Source organism: Rhamphochromis longiceps, linkage group LG4 (genome assembly GCF_057381845.1).
Source record: "Rhamphochromis longiceps isolate RC_006_pf linkage group LG4, R_longiceps_female_GT1.1, whole genome shotgun sequence".
Classification (NCBI taxonomy): Eukaryota; Metazoa; Chordata; class Actinopteri; order Cichliformes; family Cichlidae; genus Rhamphochromis; species Rhamphochromis longiceps.
In genome coordinates this window covers 15408542-15423242 of record NC_140560.1, presented here as the reverse complement: position 1 = coordinate 15423242, position 14701 = coordinate 15408542, and positions in this window count along the sequence as shown.

Here is a 14701-nt window from a genome sequence, read left to right as displayed (position 1 = left end):
ATCAACATAAACTCTCAAATCTTGTATAACCATGACCTGGATGACTAAGAATCTTCACAAGAAAAACTCACATCTCTGTGTCACTGTACGACTTTGACGCACACTCGCACAAAACAGCAAGCACCATCCAAAGACAATGAGTGTGAAGTGACAGGCAGTAAGAATGTGCTGGGAGAGCACAAAAAAGAGCGAGCGAGATAGCAAAGCGTGGCGGTAGAAGAAGAAAGATAAGACGAGCAGAACAAAAAGTAGTAAAATGCATGCAGAGAGAAGTCATTAATCTGGGATGCCCGCTCCTCTCTTGTTCTAAATTGCCTGCTATTTATAGGCTTTCTTCAGAACTGCACCCAGGCGTCTGGGATGTTCTCATTGGTCCAGAAAGAGGTCAAAGGTCAAGTGATTTAACTCCAATCACAGACTCTGTGTCCCCTCTGCATGAGTGTGTGTGTGTGCGTGTGTGTGTGTGTGTGTGTGTGTGTGTGTGTGTGTGTGTGTGTGTGTGTGTGTGTGTGTGTGTGTGTGTGTGTTTGTGAGATAGAGAGAGAGAGAGAGAAATGATTTAACTCTGCTATGAATGTTGGTCTCTGGCGGCTTCATTATCCAAGCTGGAGAATCATACACTGAGGCAACAGAATCACCTTTTAATGGGACTTTTTTCAGCAAAATGGAAAAGAATGAGATGAGGCAATACACACAAACATGCCGAGGTGAAATAAGATATTTGCAATCAGCAATAATGTGATATTCAACAAAGAGTGAGTATACTCTGAGGAACCAACTAGTGGATGGTGGAAATTCATTTTTTCGACAACTTTAGCCCCAAACTGGACAGGAATTGAGAGGACTTTGGGACATTGAAAGAAATCAGAAGCTTTAAATCTTCCAGATTTCTGTTTTTGGAACACTTTCTAAAAGCCTTTGTGGACAAATGGTAAATTAACAGCTGATTAAATTATAATTAATTGTGTTCCCTAAATGGAAATCCTCACGGAAGCTCAAAAAGTTTCCATCTCCCTCATCAGTGTCATGGCTCAGTTCCACGTCGAGCTCAGGCTGCCACTATCCTGCAGGGACAGCCGTTGTCACGATAACCAGAGTGCATGTGACAGCCAATCAGATGAAAACCCCCGGCCCACGTCAGGTCCCATGATGTCTCCTTTTTGCTCGCAATAAATTGTTCCTGAGTGTGTGTTTGTTGGGTAGCAATATGCCTGCTAGCTGTGGTGTCCATCTTGGCTGTGTCATCGTATGCTGACCTGTCTATGGTGATGGTATGTGACACCGCTCTGCCCTCTGCATGTGTCTGTATGTCTTCTGTGCTTTCTCTGACAGTTTTATATTTCACGTGCATTAAATTGTCATGGTGCATGGTTCTCAAGATTTGAATGTGTGTGTGTGTCGTATGTGTGTGTGTCTGTGTATTTTCCCATTCCTGCAGGACCCATGGATACTGGCTGTCTCTTTGCCTTGTGTATGTTAGTGATTATGTGGATGATAGTACTGCTTTAATTGCATCTATGGAAGTGTATAATGACAGCATGACCAACATGTACTAAGAATTATTGTTTTCATCCATGTTCACATGTGAGTGTGTGAGCGTGTGCATGTAGCAACACATGCATATGTGTGTGTACTGTGCCTGTGGGAGGGATTCTTCTTTACATGATGCAGAAAGTTTGCTCCTTATTTGACCTCAAAGACTGCCAGGCAAAAACTAGGACACCACAGGAAGTACACATTAGCACAGACACACACACACGCATACACACAGAGTCAGCGGATTCTTATTAACCCACCCAAGCACACTGAAATATGTTTTCTAAATGTTTTATGTTGTTCATATGGTTAATAAGTGATGTTTGATGCTTGCTGTCAAGGTTTCAGTTGCTTGGTGTTCACATGTAAAAGAAATCTTATTATGATGTAAAAGTCTGCGCACTTTTAAGGCTCCTCACTGAAACTTAATGCTACATGTTCCCCATGCAAGAGGTCAGAAATGAGATTTCTTGAGGAACGCTAGCAGCGGCATTTGGCTGCTATATAAATCCACACCAAGTTCCCTCCATTTAATCCTGTCCCCTGCCACATACTGAGCTTGCCCCCAGGTGTAGCCCATCTCCTGTAGCTGCACTTAAAGCATCACCATTACTCAACCAGCTGCAGTACTCCACCATTCCAACAGCCCCACTAACCAGCATCTTTACACCCTATAGGAAGAGTAAGGCACACCAGCCACTCTTCTTGCATCCATCATCAGCTGTATATATAAATATAAGATGCAGATAAGATATTCACTTGTCATACTTAGAAGCTACGTCCATCTTTTATTTACAGTTGATGAGTCCACTGTGTTGAAAACATATAAAGAACGGGAAAACCTGTAAAAGCTAAATATCAATGACATCAGTAATTTGACTTTATAAAGAACAAAAACATCAGACTATCCTGATGTGTGTAGAGGTATGTATTTATATTGTCCTACTGCTATTTATTTAATACATAAACAAAAATAACAACATAACATTTGTTCAGCTGGAACTTGAAACTTGTCTATTGGCATGACTGCTGCTCGAGATATCTTTATTAAAAAGAGGTGAAAAAGTCAGATGATATGAACTAAGTTAGTAAATCTGTTCCAGCAGCAAAGCTCCCTTTATTCTAAACTCAGCTCCCACAGTCCAAAGACACGTTGTTAGTGGCGTCTGTGATTCTAAAGTGGCAGTGGGTGTGAAAGGTCTGTCTGTCTGTCTCTCTCTGTGACAGACTGGCAGCCTGTCCAGGGTGTAGCCCGGCTCTCACCCTACGGCAGCAGGAAGAAAGTGGATGGATGGATATTTGGGATATAAAATTAAAATTGTAATCATTAATACAGGAAGCTTTGAAGATTTGTCTTTTGCTGCTTAAATTAATTGCTGTAAAATCTTAAAACATCTGTTAGGTGTGACTTCAGTTTTACGGTTATGTGTAAACAGCTGTGCAAGGAGACTGTGAAGATGTTCTGGGGGGAAGAGTACTGTCTAAAGATTAGGTTTACATACAAGGCCCAGCAGTCTTTCACTGCGTTAGCACAGTCCCGTGACACAAGCACACACACACCAACACACACACATACACACAAAGTGAAAAGAAGTAGTTAAAAGCTAAAATCACTGCCTCTGTAGAGGCATTATGAGTGGCAAATATCATAATGTTACATATTCCAAATATACAGGTGAGATTTTTGTTGGTGGGATATGAGATTCTGATACACAATAGAAAGTACCTTGTGTACTGATCGTGCTTATATGTCGCATTTTCATCTTGTAACTTGACAATATCTTCTGCTGTGCTTCCTAGATATGGGGATCTTCACAAACCAAGTCAATGTTAGTCTATCCTTTGTGGAAGCCGTTTCTGAATGCCCTCATTGTGCAGCCCACACACAAGCCTGTCACTTGTGCATCTGACAGCTTCTCCCCTCACTGACAATGCTCCACTAATCTAAGGAGCTCTGCCACGTGCTCAGGTATAGATTCAATCTTTGATTCATTCCTTGTGTGAAACCTGACACGTTCCACTATCACTGGTATCAGATATAAATGCGTCTTTAGTATTTCCTTGATCTCATCAAAACTGTTATCAGCTGGTTTGGTTGGGGCAATGAGACTGCAGAGTAAAATGTAAGTGTTAGCAACTATAACACTGAGTAACACAACAACTTGACTGTCATCCTTTAATTTGCTTGGCAAACAATACTGCTCACCTTTTTTTCTTTACTCTGCTGTCACTATCAGCGCTGCCCAGCTTTTTAGATAGTTTTGCTTATGCAGAATATCATTTTTTTCCCTTGGCTTTTGTTTAAAATACACATATTTTCACTTCCTGTTACATTCAGTTTGTTTATCGGTGTAGCATGTGGAGTCCCTGTTCTCCTTACTCCTCACTCATCCTTTTTAATGTTTTCCTTGTACGTTTATATGTCCTCCCTGTTTCAAGTGCGTATTAAAGTCATACAGGTAAGTTAGCAGTTAGTGATATGTTAGGAAAGTTATGCTAACCATTGTATAAGTAAAGAAAGAGTATTTGCTTTTTCAATTCATTTCATTCATTCTCATAAGTACATCACAACATATATCTACTCTTGTATAGTTATGCATGGGGCCTTGCATTACTTTTTTCTTGTCTGGTAAGAGCTAAGCGCTCTGTTCTTTGAAGCAAGCATTACTAACACCATTTTCCAAAGCATACCACCACCACACCTGATCCTAACTGTCACTCCTCCAAAATCCCAACTGCACTGTACGCTGACTGGCTGACAAGTGGGCCAGAACAGTGCAGGGGGTGACGGCAGAGTTCACCAGGAATAACAGAAGCAGAACAAACAAAAACATTAAAGATAAAAATAAAAAATAAAAAAACAATACAGGTTTCTAACATTTGATTAGACTTCAGCTATTCACTTCACTCTTCTCTGAAAGACCACAGTATGATTTTACAAGTTTTGACACTCCCCCCCATCCAATAACAGACATTCTCTGCAGGTAGATGGCCAGTCTGAAACTGCCCACAGATGCTAATCCACCAGCGTTGTTAAACCATAATTTACCTGTAAGTCTTTGCTATAAACCAACCAATATTTTCATGTGACTTTTAAGGCTTGAGTCTAAATGTAATTTCTGTATGTCCTTATGTTGGAGGTTAGAGCTGATAAATGTTATCCTACAAGGTGCGTGCTAGTCAGGTATATGTAAGTTTTATCATTCAGCAATGTTACTTTGTTTCCTTGCATATGATTTTTCATCGTGATCCACTTCAATTTGTTGCTTTAATCTCAAAAGGTGGTGTTGCATAACAGGATTCTGAAAACTCTGATGTTAAAAGTGAAGAAATAAAGGGTTTCTTTCTACTGAAATGCTTAAGGACTTCAAAATTATAATGTAAAAAGAAAGTTTTGTCTTTGCATTCACAGAAGTGATGTAACTGGGCAGTGGAAAGAGATCTTGAAGTTTGGATATCTAGAGATAATAATGTGAGAATCAGATGTCGTTTTAGCAGGTAAATATGCAGTATAATTGGCTAAGAATAAGAACTTTATCCATAAAGCTTACAATATAGATTTCTATCTTTTCTTCCTATCCTTTGTCCTCTTCTTGTCACTTTTTTCTTTTTTTTCCCCCCCATCTTCCCTCTGCAATCTTCACCTTATACTGAGCTTTCTCTCTCCTTCAAAGACCAAACACAATAATAAAATGTGTGGAACACAAAATCTTAATGTGTGTACTCACACACACTGCTTTAGGAGGAACAGCAAAGACTGCTTAAGTCATTCTGCCCTCTTCACTATCTCCTCTTAAGCTTTTATGTTATTATCTAGCTTCTGCTGCAGAGCTTTTCTTACCTCATGTTCCTTAATTTTCTCAGTGTATGTATATGTGGTGTGTGTGAGTGTGTGGTGTGTGGATCACAACTTGCATGTGCTTTTTGCTATACTCTTCAATTTCATATTTCAGTTTTTTTCAAATTTAGCTTTTTATTTTTTTCACAAAAGGCTAACTAGCAAGAAAATTCAACAATATTACGTAACACCGAAAAATCTCTGTGAGGCTATACGGTGATTGGGCGCATGTTCCCATATTGGTTGCTGCTGTTGTAGTTGTTGTCGATGCTGTTTTAGCTTTCATTTGGAAAGAACCTTCTGGGGATGGTGAGCTGGATTAAATATTCATGAAAGCAAAGAAAGGAAACATCAAACTCTACAGGCCTACTTCTACCACCACGGTGTTCACACAAACGTACTGTTGTTCAGAAACAGAGAAAGAAAAGTAAAGGATCCTTAAATATATGTGTGTTAGCCATGTTTTAACCCCTATAAGTGAGGTGAAATGTCTCAGATATATTAATCATGTAGTGATTGGTTTCTAAGGACGGTTTCCAATGGGAAAGTTTTTTACTCATCAGAACTACTGAACTCAATCACTGCTTCCTCCACTGTGTATTATCTGTCAAGAAACCCAGCGTGACCTTTTGTTTTCCAAGCCAATCTGCTCAGGGAGCCTGACAAAATGAGGCATTTACATGTAACATTTACCTTTGAAAGCTTGCTTCCTGAAATATTAAGGCAAGATCTTGTCAAACAAGGATGTTGCATTAACATTCTTAACAGAGCCATCTTACGCCGCTGCAGCCCACCGGTACTGCTTTTTCAAAGTACTGTACGGAACGAGTAAAAATGGACCGCCAAATGATTCCCCGTGGCACCTGAAGAGCTTCATTTCAGAACTAAGACACAGGCCAAAAACAGGGTGGAAAAACACTCAGAAGAGGGGTTTAAATTATTTGTAAGATTTACAAAAGTAAACAGAAAACAGTAACAGTGTGAAACTCAAGTAGTTAGCAAAGTAAATCCAGCAGAAAAGGGGGGTAAAGACAATATAATGAGAGAAAATGCATGCTTGGTTTGTGCAGGCTCATTATAACATACTGTGTAGTGTTATTAATGTCATGTTTCAGACTGATGGCCATCCTCTTTGCCTTATCTGTCTTTTCCTTTGAATCAGCAGCTGTCAGTGCTTCTTCTGTGTGTTGTTATCTTCTTAGTTCCACTGGCTGAAATAAGAGCTGCAAGGCTCTGTGATAAATGCACCTGTGGAGGAACATAATACTGTATATAGCCTCAGTCTCACTACTGGATAATCTGTCCCTTTTTCTTTTCCACATGTGGATGTAATTCATTATCACCAGTTATGTTCGGTTTGTGTTGTACACACAGCCGTGCCAGTCACACGTAATCTTAAACTGGCAAGTCATAAACGGTTTCTCCAGCAAGACAGGAGTGTTTCTTATGCATTTGTCTGTCCCTTTGACTTTGTGTCTGATTATTGTTTAGGTTCTGTTGATTTTATAGCAAGATTATGAGAAAACTACCAAATCCATGACACTTGGTAAGGAGTTATGCAAAGAAAGAATCCATTAAAGCTTGCATTGCTTTGACTTGCTTTAGTGGAGAATGAGCTCTCTGAGCACTCTCCATTTGTGATTATTTATTGGCCCGTCTGACAGTGAGATTAGGCAAAAACTATTCCATGAAACATGGTGGAATAATGAAGCCTGAGCAACAGGAGAAATTTTTCAATTTTAAGGCAGATCCACATCATTTGCTTTGAAATTCTGGCACATAGCATTAGCCTTGGCCCCCTTTTATCATTAATCTCAGTATGTGGAGGGAAAGTAGAATACATAAGTAGAAATATGTTTGCTACATCCATCCATTTCCATAACCGCATATCTATTTCCGGGTGACAGTGAGGCTGAAGACTAACCCAGCTGTCATTGTGTCATGGTTCCTGGGTTGTTGACTCTTGGATTGTTAAGGTGTTTTGTATTATCTGATATGTTCTGCATTGTTTAGATTTATTCATTTTGGGGATTGTGTGATTCTAATATTCATTTTTGAGTATTAATTTGTTTACCCAACTCGTTGAGTTTCGTTCCCCTTTCTGTCCCGTTTTTCTTGGTTGCTTCTGTGTGTCCTCCCCACCATCCCCAGTGTGTAGTCAGTTGTGTATGGTTTCTGTCTCTAGCTTGTCTCCATGTCTTATTTTGGGTTCTAATCCTGCCTCCCTCACACATGACAACTCATCACTTTATCAATGGTGTAACAAACATAAAAACTATCCAGATCTAATTCATTACCTATGTAAAAATAAACAAACACTATTTAGACAACTGGCAATTTAGCCATGGTCCCTTTTGAAGCTCTTGTATAAGCTATAAGCCATTCAACTTTTACATGTAAAAGAAATGTGTGGTTTAATTTCAGTAAGATCCAATAAAGCCTAGAGCGTACACCTGCTCATTTTTTCCCCTTAGAGTTGTGAGTAAAGATTTAGAAGTTGAATCTAGGCCTTGATTTATTTGAGGGAAATAAATCAAACATACAGTCTTGCTCTTAAGTTCTGGGTTATGATGTAGTCTTTTGAGAGGTAGACTTTTTTCAGGGTTTCATGGATTTTGCATCAGGACCGAATTTCATGACAAAAAAAATTGCTATGGACCCATCTAGTCACTGAAACATTCATTTCTGTGTGACTTTATCAGTCTCTGTCACTTTGGAATGGTTGCAAAGATAAAGCTTCTTCTCTTTAAAAAGAACATGGGAGCAGGTTGCATCTGAACAAACAACAAGACCTCTGGAACAATGTCCTTTGGTCAGATGAGACCATAATTGAGATGTTTGGCCATAATGCACAGTACCATGTTAGGAGAAAACCAAACACAGCATATTGGTACAAACACCGTCAGAGGGTGGTGGAGGGTCAATGATTTGGGCTTGTTTTGCAGCCACAGGACCTGGTAACCTTATGGTCATTGAGTTGATCATGAACTCTTGTGTTTACCAAACTATTCTAAATCAAATGTGAGGCCATCTGTCAATTTTGGCCTAAACCTTGGCCCAAAGTGGGCCATGCAAAAGGACAATGATCCTAAACACAGCAGCAAATCTACAATAGAGCAGTTGAAAAAAAAATCAAGTTGTTGCAATGACCAAGTCAAAGTTCAGAACTCAACCGACTGTAATGCTGTAGCAGGACCTTAGGAAAGCTGTGCAAAAACCTGTCCACAAACCTCAATGAACTCCAGCAATGTTGTAAAGAGTGGGCCAAAATCCCACCATAATGATGCGAGAGATTGATAAAATCATACATCAACTTCTTGCTGCTAAAAACTATTAAGTCATGGGGTGTACTTAGTTTTTCACACAATGCTTCTGTTGTAGATGTTCTATTTATTTAATTTTTTTAACTCGTTATGAACCAGATAATTTTGTTATGTTCTCATTCCCAGAGGTGTGGACTCGAGTCACATGACTTGGACTCGAGTCAGACTCGAGTCATTAATTTTATGACTTTAGACTTGACTTGAAAAAATGTTCTAAGACTTGTGACTTGACTTGGACTTTTACACCAATGACTTGGGACTTGAATTGGACTTGAACCGGTTTACTTGAAAAGACTTGATATTTTACCCCAAATATAAAATTTAACATGCATATTATATAGAGATTGAAAATGTGACGTCATTCACGGGTAGAACCGCAAAGGATTCTGGGAACTCGTGGCAAGCGGTACTAGCGCACGCAGGCTTTCAATTAAAATCAGTTACACAGCGATAAAAAGAAACACAAAAATGGCAAGAAGCTGTTGTATCATTAACTGCAATAGCCGGTCGCATGACAGCCACGGGAAGCCGACGGGTAAAGAGATCGGTTGTTATCGGATTACGTCGTTGAAGAGAAATTGTTCAGCCATGTTTCCGAAGTAACAAAGACGCGACTGGATTGCAGCCATTCTAAGACCAAATATAACGTCCCAGAACACTCCAGCTCACAGGTTAGTCTGCTCCAAGCATTTACACGAAGGTCAGTGTTTTTTAGTAGTTAATACGTCATTTTCATAACATAATTGGTGATATAGGTTACAAGCAAGTCTGGCGCTGAACAGAAATTGTCGCGCTATGCTCCTTTATTTATTGTGCATAAATAGTGAATTGTCCTGACACAATATTGCGTTTCGCTTCTGTTATTATGGTACATTGACAAAAACATATACTTTTATTCACAGGATAAAACAGGTTTTTTGTATCACTAATTGCCCAGTACGATTACAGCATACAATATTATTGTCACTGCTACATTTCTGTGATGGGTACCAGAAATTATTTCCACTGCTAATTAATTACCGTTGAGCTCAAAGGTCCTATTAATAAACGGTTAAGGAATGTGTATTTATGACGACAATTTGTGAGACTGGTAAACTTATGATACGTACGATGGTCTTTCGTTCTACACGGTGCATTTCAAGGTCCTGTACCCATCCGTCGGTAAACTGTACCTGGGCTTGTTGCAGTGACCTGAAGTTACTAAACTTCATGAGTGTATGCACTCACTCCAAGAACCGTATAATTATAAATATGCATATAAATATGCTACGATGAGATAGCTGACTTCATCTAACTAGCAAATGTTGTCCAGGCTACGTTGGTGATACAGTTTTTTTTAATATGTATGATATTTTTGTCATGCGATTTTAAAGCTGGTCCTACAACCGCATCCAAGAATAACATGCAGCTTATCTCAGAACTGTCGGTGAAAATTATTCTTGGAGCTAAGTTTAATTGAGCTGCATTTTAAAGAGGTGCAATTTCACAATTTGTGTATATTTTCTATGTTCACTTTTGTCATGTGTTGAGAAAAACACAGATTTAAAATTACATGGTCTAATATTTACATTTAGCATAACTGCAACATTATTTTTTCGTTGTTTTTTTTTTTTTAAAGACTCGAAAGGACTTGAAATTCAAAGTTTCAGACTTGTGACTTGACTCGGACTTTTACACCAGTGACTTGAGACTCGACTCTGACTTGCCTGACATTACTTGAGACTTGACTTGAGACTTGAGGATAAAGACTTGAGACTTACTTGAGACTTGCAAAACAATGACTTGGTCCCACCTCTGCTCATTCCTAAACCATCAGCACACAAAAACATACCTCTCTTTCTTGTGCAGTAGATTGGTATGACCCCCAATGCTGCATGACTATGTAGAGCAGGTAACAAATGTGTGTGAGTTACCTATCCTCATTCCTAATTATGAATATTGTTTTTATTACAGCCTAATGCTGTAGCAGTGAATTAACTACAGCAATGAAAATCACATTTGTACTGCCAACAACCCATATGACTCACTGGGTGGCTGTGAAAACGTGTAAAAAATTCAGAGTCCCGATGCATGCTCAGGAAAATGACAATTACCTATTTTACACACGCACCAGCGTACATTAACACATGTGCAAAAATAACATTAATCACCTCCCTACACTCTGATTGCTTTTTGCAGATCAGATAACAGATGATGATTTTTCATTTGTTCCAGGGTTTGAATGGTGGGGATCAACAATAACAGGGCAAAAAGAAATAAAAATTAAAATTAATTAGACATGACTTCTTCACTAAACTGAAGAAAAAAAATCTATTGACAGAATAATAACCCTAACTTCAAATTAGTACGTAAATTTGCCCAGGTGGTGTGTGTATGTGTGCATTTTCATCATTTAACTGTTTGACAATTGACAGGAAAGAATGGAGAGAGTTTGGGGAGTGGTACCATGAAAATGGCATGGAGTGGACTAGAAACCAGACTCCTGCATGACTCCTTGATATGGGTTGCATGCTTAACAAAGTCAGTTACTATATCACCCACTTGCGTGTATAACTGAGAGATTCTATAGACAGGTTGTGTTGACAATGTTGTGTTTTAAATGGTCCTTCAAATTAATTAGTTTCCACATCTCCTAAGATGTGTGCATAAGACGGCTGGTGATCAAATCAGCTAGCCCCTCCGGCCTAAAAGAGACAGAGAGATAACAGTGAGATAGGAACTGTAAAACAACATCCATAAAAGATTGATGTGCTCCTAATTTAGCTGCCAGCAGCTCCTCTGGCTGCTCTAAACCAATTTCTGACTGCACATACAAAAGGCAGATGCACAAAAAGTCACGTTCATAGACCATTTTTAAGCTCTTAATAACAAAGAGAATTAGTCTGTGGAAATATAAAAGGGATTAACGGGTAAAAGGTGCAGTAACGTTATGGGTTTTTAGGTGTTTGTTTTGGGGGTTTTTTCAGCTGATTGTGAGTGCTAGCCTACAGGAAGCTAGCTAGTTGTCACATGCTAACCATGTATAAGCAGCAAAATATAATAGACTATTCAAGACACATTTAAAGTATTGTGTTTTAATACAGCTTAAGACTATAAAACGCATACCTTCACATATGTATAGTCTTTCCACTAAGCTAACTGCTAGCTGTGGTTTAATATTGTATCTCGTGGACTGGTAGCTAGCCAAAAACTAATGATTTAAGTAGGCTGTCTAAAACATGAGCTTCATGTGCTGGATTAATGTGCAGACCTAAAAAGTTTATTGCAAGTATTATACTAGATACCGTGGCATGCTAAAAGAGAAACCACATGAGAATCAGCTCGTTATCCTATTTATCATTGTGGGGGGTTTGGCTCTTACAGGCTACAGCACACTTTGACATGCAGCCTGTTTGAGCTACAAAAAAACAAAAAAAAAAAAAACTATACAATTTGGTGGCATACACAGAGTGTCTTAATGATTTTGGCCCTCCACTAACTTTTTAACCTTCTAAAACAGTAATAGCACCCTGACCTTTAAAACATATGGGTAAGTCAAGACGAGAATATGAATAAATAATATGCATACATAATCTCAAACAAAAGGTGACTCAAGCGTGAAGGATTTGGTCTCGTCTTTTCTAAAAGGGTGTTTAATTCCATTTACTGCTTCAGTGTGTGTGTGTGTGTGTAAGATAAGATAAGATAAGATAAGATAGAACTTTATTAATCCCTCGGGTGGGTTCCTCTGGGAAATTCGATTTCCAAAAAAGCACAGCACCGACAGAAGTTACAGAGTTATACACACACACATATATATAAATACAGAGACAATATAAATAAAATATACGAAGGGGATAAATAGAATAAATAGGAATAAAAATAAAAATACAAGTGAATTGCACATTTCAAGTATTGAGTCTATTGCACCGTTGACTATTTACAAAAGTATTGCACAAGGTATTGCACAGTGAGGTGAAGAGGCACTACAGCTTAGTTGGTCCCCCCTCCTTTGTCCTCCTGTTTCCCCTCCCTCTCCCCTTCAGAGAGGAGTTAAACAGTTTGATGGCGTGTGGGACAAAGGAGTTTTTAAGTCTGTTAGTTCTTGTCTTTGGGAGAAGCAACCTGTCACTGAACAGACTCTTCTGGTTGTTAATGGCCGTGTGCAGAGGATGCCTGGCATTGTCCATAATGTCCATCAGTTTCTTTAATGTCCTTTTCTCTGCCACTGTCACCAGAGTGTCCAGCTTCATGCCGACCACAGAGCTAGCCCTCCTGATCAGTTTCTCCAGCCTGGATGAGTCCTTCTTTGCTGTGCTGCTCCCCCAGCACACCACAGCATAGAAAAGTACTCCAGCAACCACCGACTGGTAAAACATCCTCTGGAGCTTCCTGCAGATGTTAAAAGACCTCAGCCTCCTGAGGAAGTACAGTCGGCTTTGGGCTTTTTTATACAGGTACTCTGTGTTGCATGACCAGTCCAGTTTATTGTCCACCCACAGCCCGAGGTACTTGTACTTGTTGACCACCTCCACCTCCTCCCCCTCTATCTGAACCGGCAGTGGACCTGCTCTAGACCTCCCGAAGTCCACAACCAGTTCCTTAGTCTTTGAGGTGTTGAGTTGCAGGTGGTTTGTGTGACTCCATGCGACAAAGTTCCTCACCAGACTTCTGTACTCCTCTTCCTGATCATCCCAGATACACCCCATGATGGCTGTGTCGTCTGCAAACTTCTGAATGTGGCATAATTCAGAGTTGTAGCAGAAGTCAGAGGTGTACAGGGTGAAGAGAAGAGGGGACAGCACAGTTCCCTGTGGTGCTCCTGTGCTGCTGACCACTGTGTCAGACGTGATGTCCTTCAGCCTGACGTACTGTGGTCTGTCGGTGAGGTAGTCGGAGATCCAAGCCACCAGGCAGGGGTCCACCTCCATCCTGTTCAGTTTTTCTTGAAGCATACAGGGCCGGATGGTATTAAAGGCACTGGAAAAGTCAAGAAACAGGATCCTGACCGTGCCTTTTCCCCCATCCAGGTGTGAGTGGGCTCTGTGTAGGAGGTACAGGATGGCATCCTCCACTCCGACACCCGCCTTGTATGCAAACTGTAGTGGGTCCTGGGCATGTTGTACCTGTGGTCGGAGGAGGTTGAGGAAGAGCCGCTCTAGAGTCTTCATAAGATGTGACGTCAGTGCCACCGGTCGGAAGTCATTCAGCTCATTGGGCCGGTTCTTTTTGGGGACCGGGACGATGCAGGATGTCTTCCATAGGGCGGGCACTCTCCCCAGTCGCAGACTGAGGTTGAAGACTCGTTGTAGCGGCTCCCCAAGTTCAGCAGCACACGCCTTTAGCATCCTAGGACACACCTTGTCTGGGCCTGCTGCCTTTCTGGGGCGAAGCTTCCTCAGTTGTCTCCTGACCTGATCCACTGTGACACTGTGTGTGTGTGTGTGTGTGTGTGTGTGTGTGTGTGTGTGTGTGTGTGTGTGTGTGTGTGTGTGTGTGTGTGTGTGTCCATGTGCTACTGTGTGTTCTTAAAGTATTGATAGAAGAAAAAATGACTGCACACAGAAAGATTTCTCAGGAAATAACCCTGAAACCTTCACAGATGGAATTTTTTATAGGATATGTTTCCTTATAATCAGCATACAAATATGCAGCAAATATGCCTTCAAGTGCTTTAATTTTTACACAGACACACACATATGCTGGTCTACACACATACATCTGGCATGCCATATCCTGTTATGCATCACCCTCTAGTGTCATATTATTAGACTGCAGTGGAAGAAAATCAGAGTGCAGTAAGGCTATCCAACAAGGCCCTATACTACAAAACAAGTTTAATATGCCCACGGTACCGTTCCATTATATTTATTAACATATCATTTTATTTTTTTCCAATAGCAAAATCAGGAGGTATTGTTCTGGCTCCATAGGGTATTCAGGTGACAGGGCTGCTGTTGGCAGTATCTGAACAGTCACAGATAGTCCTGTTATATAATAATAGTGCTTATAGAGGAATACAATT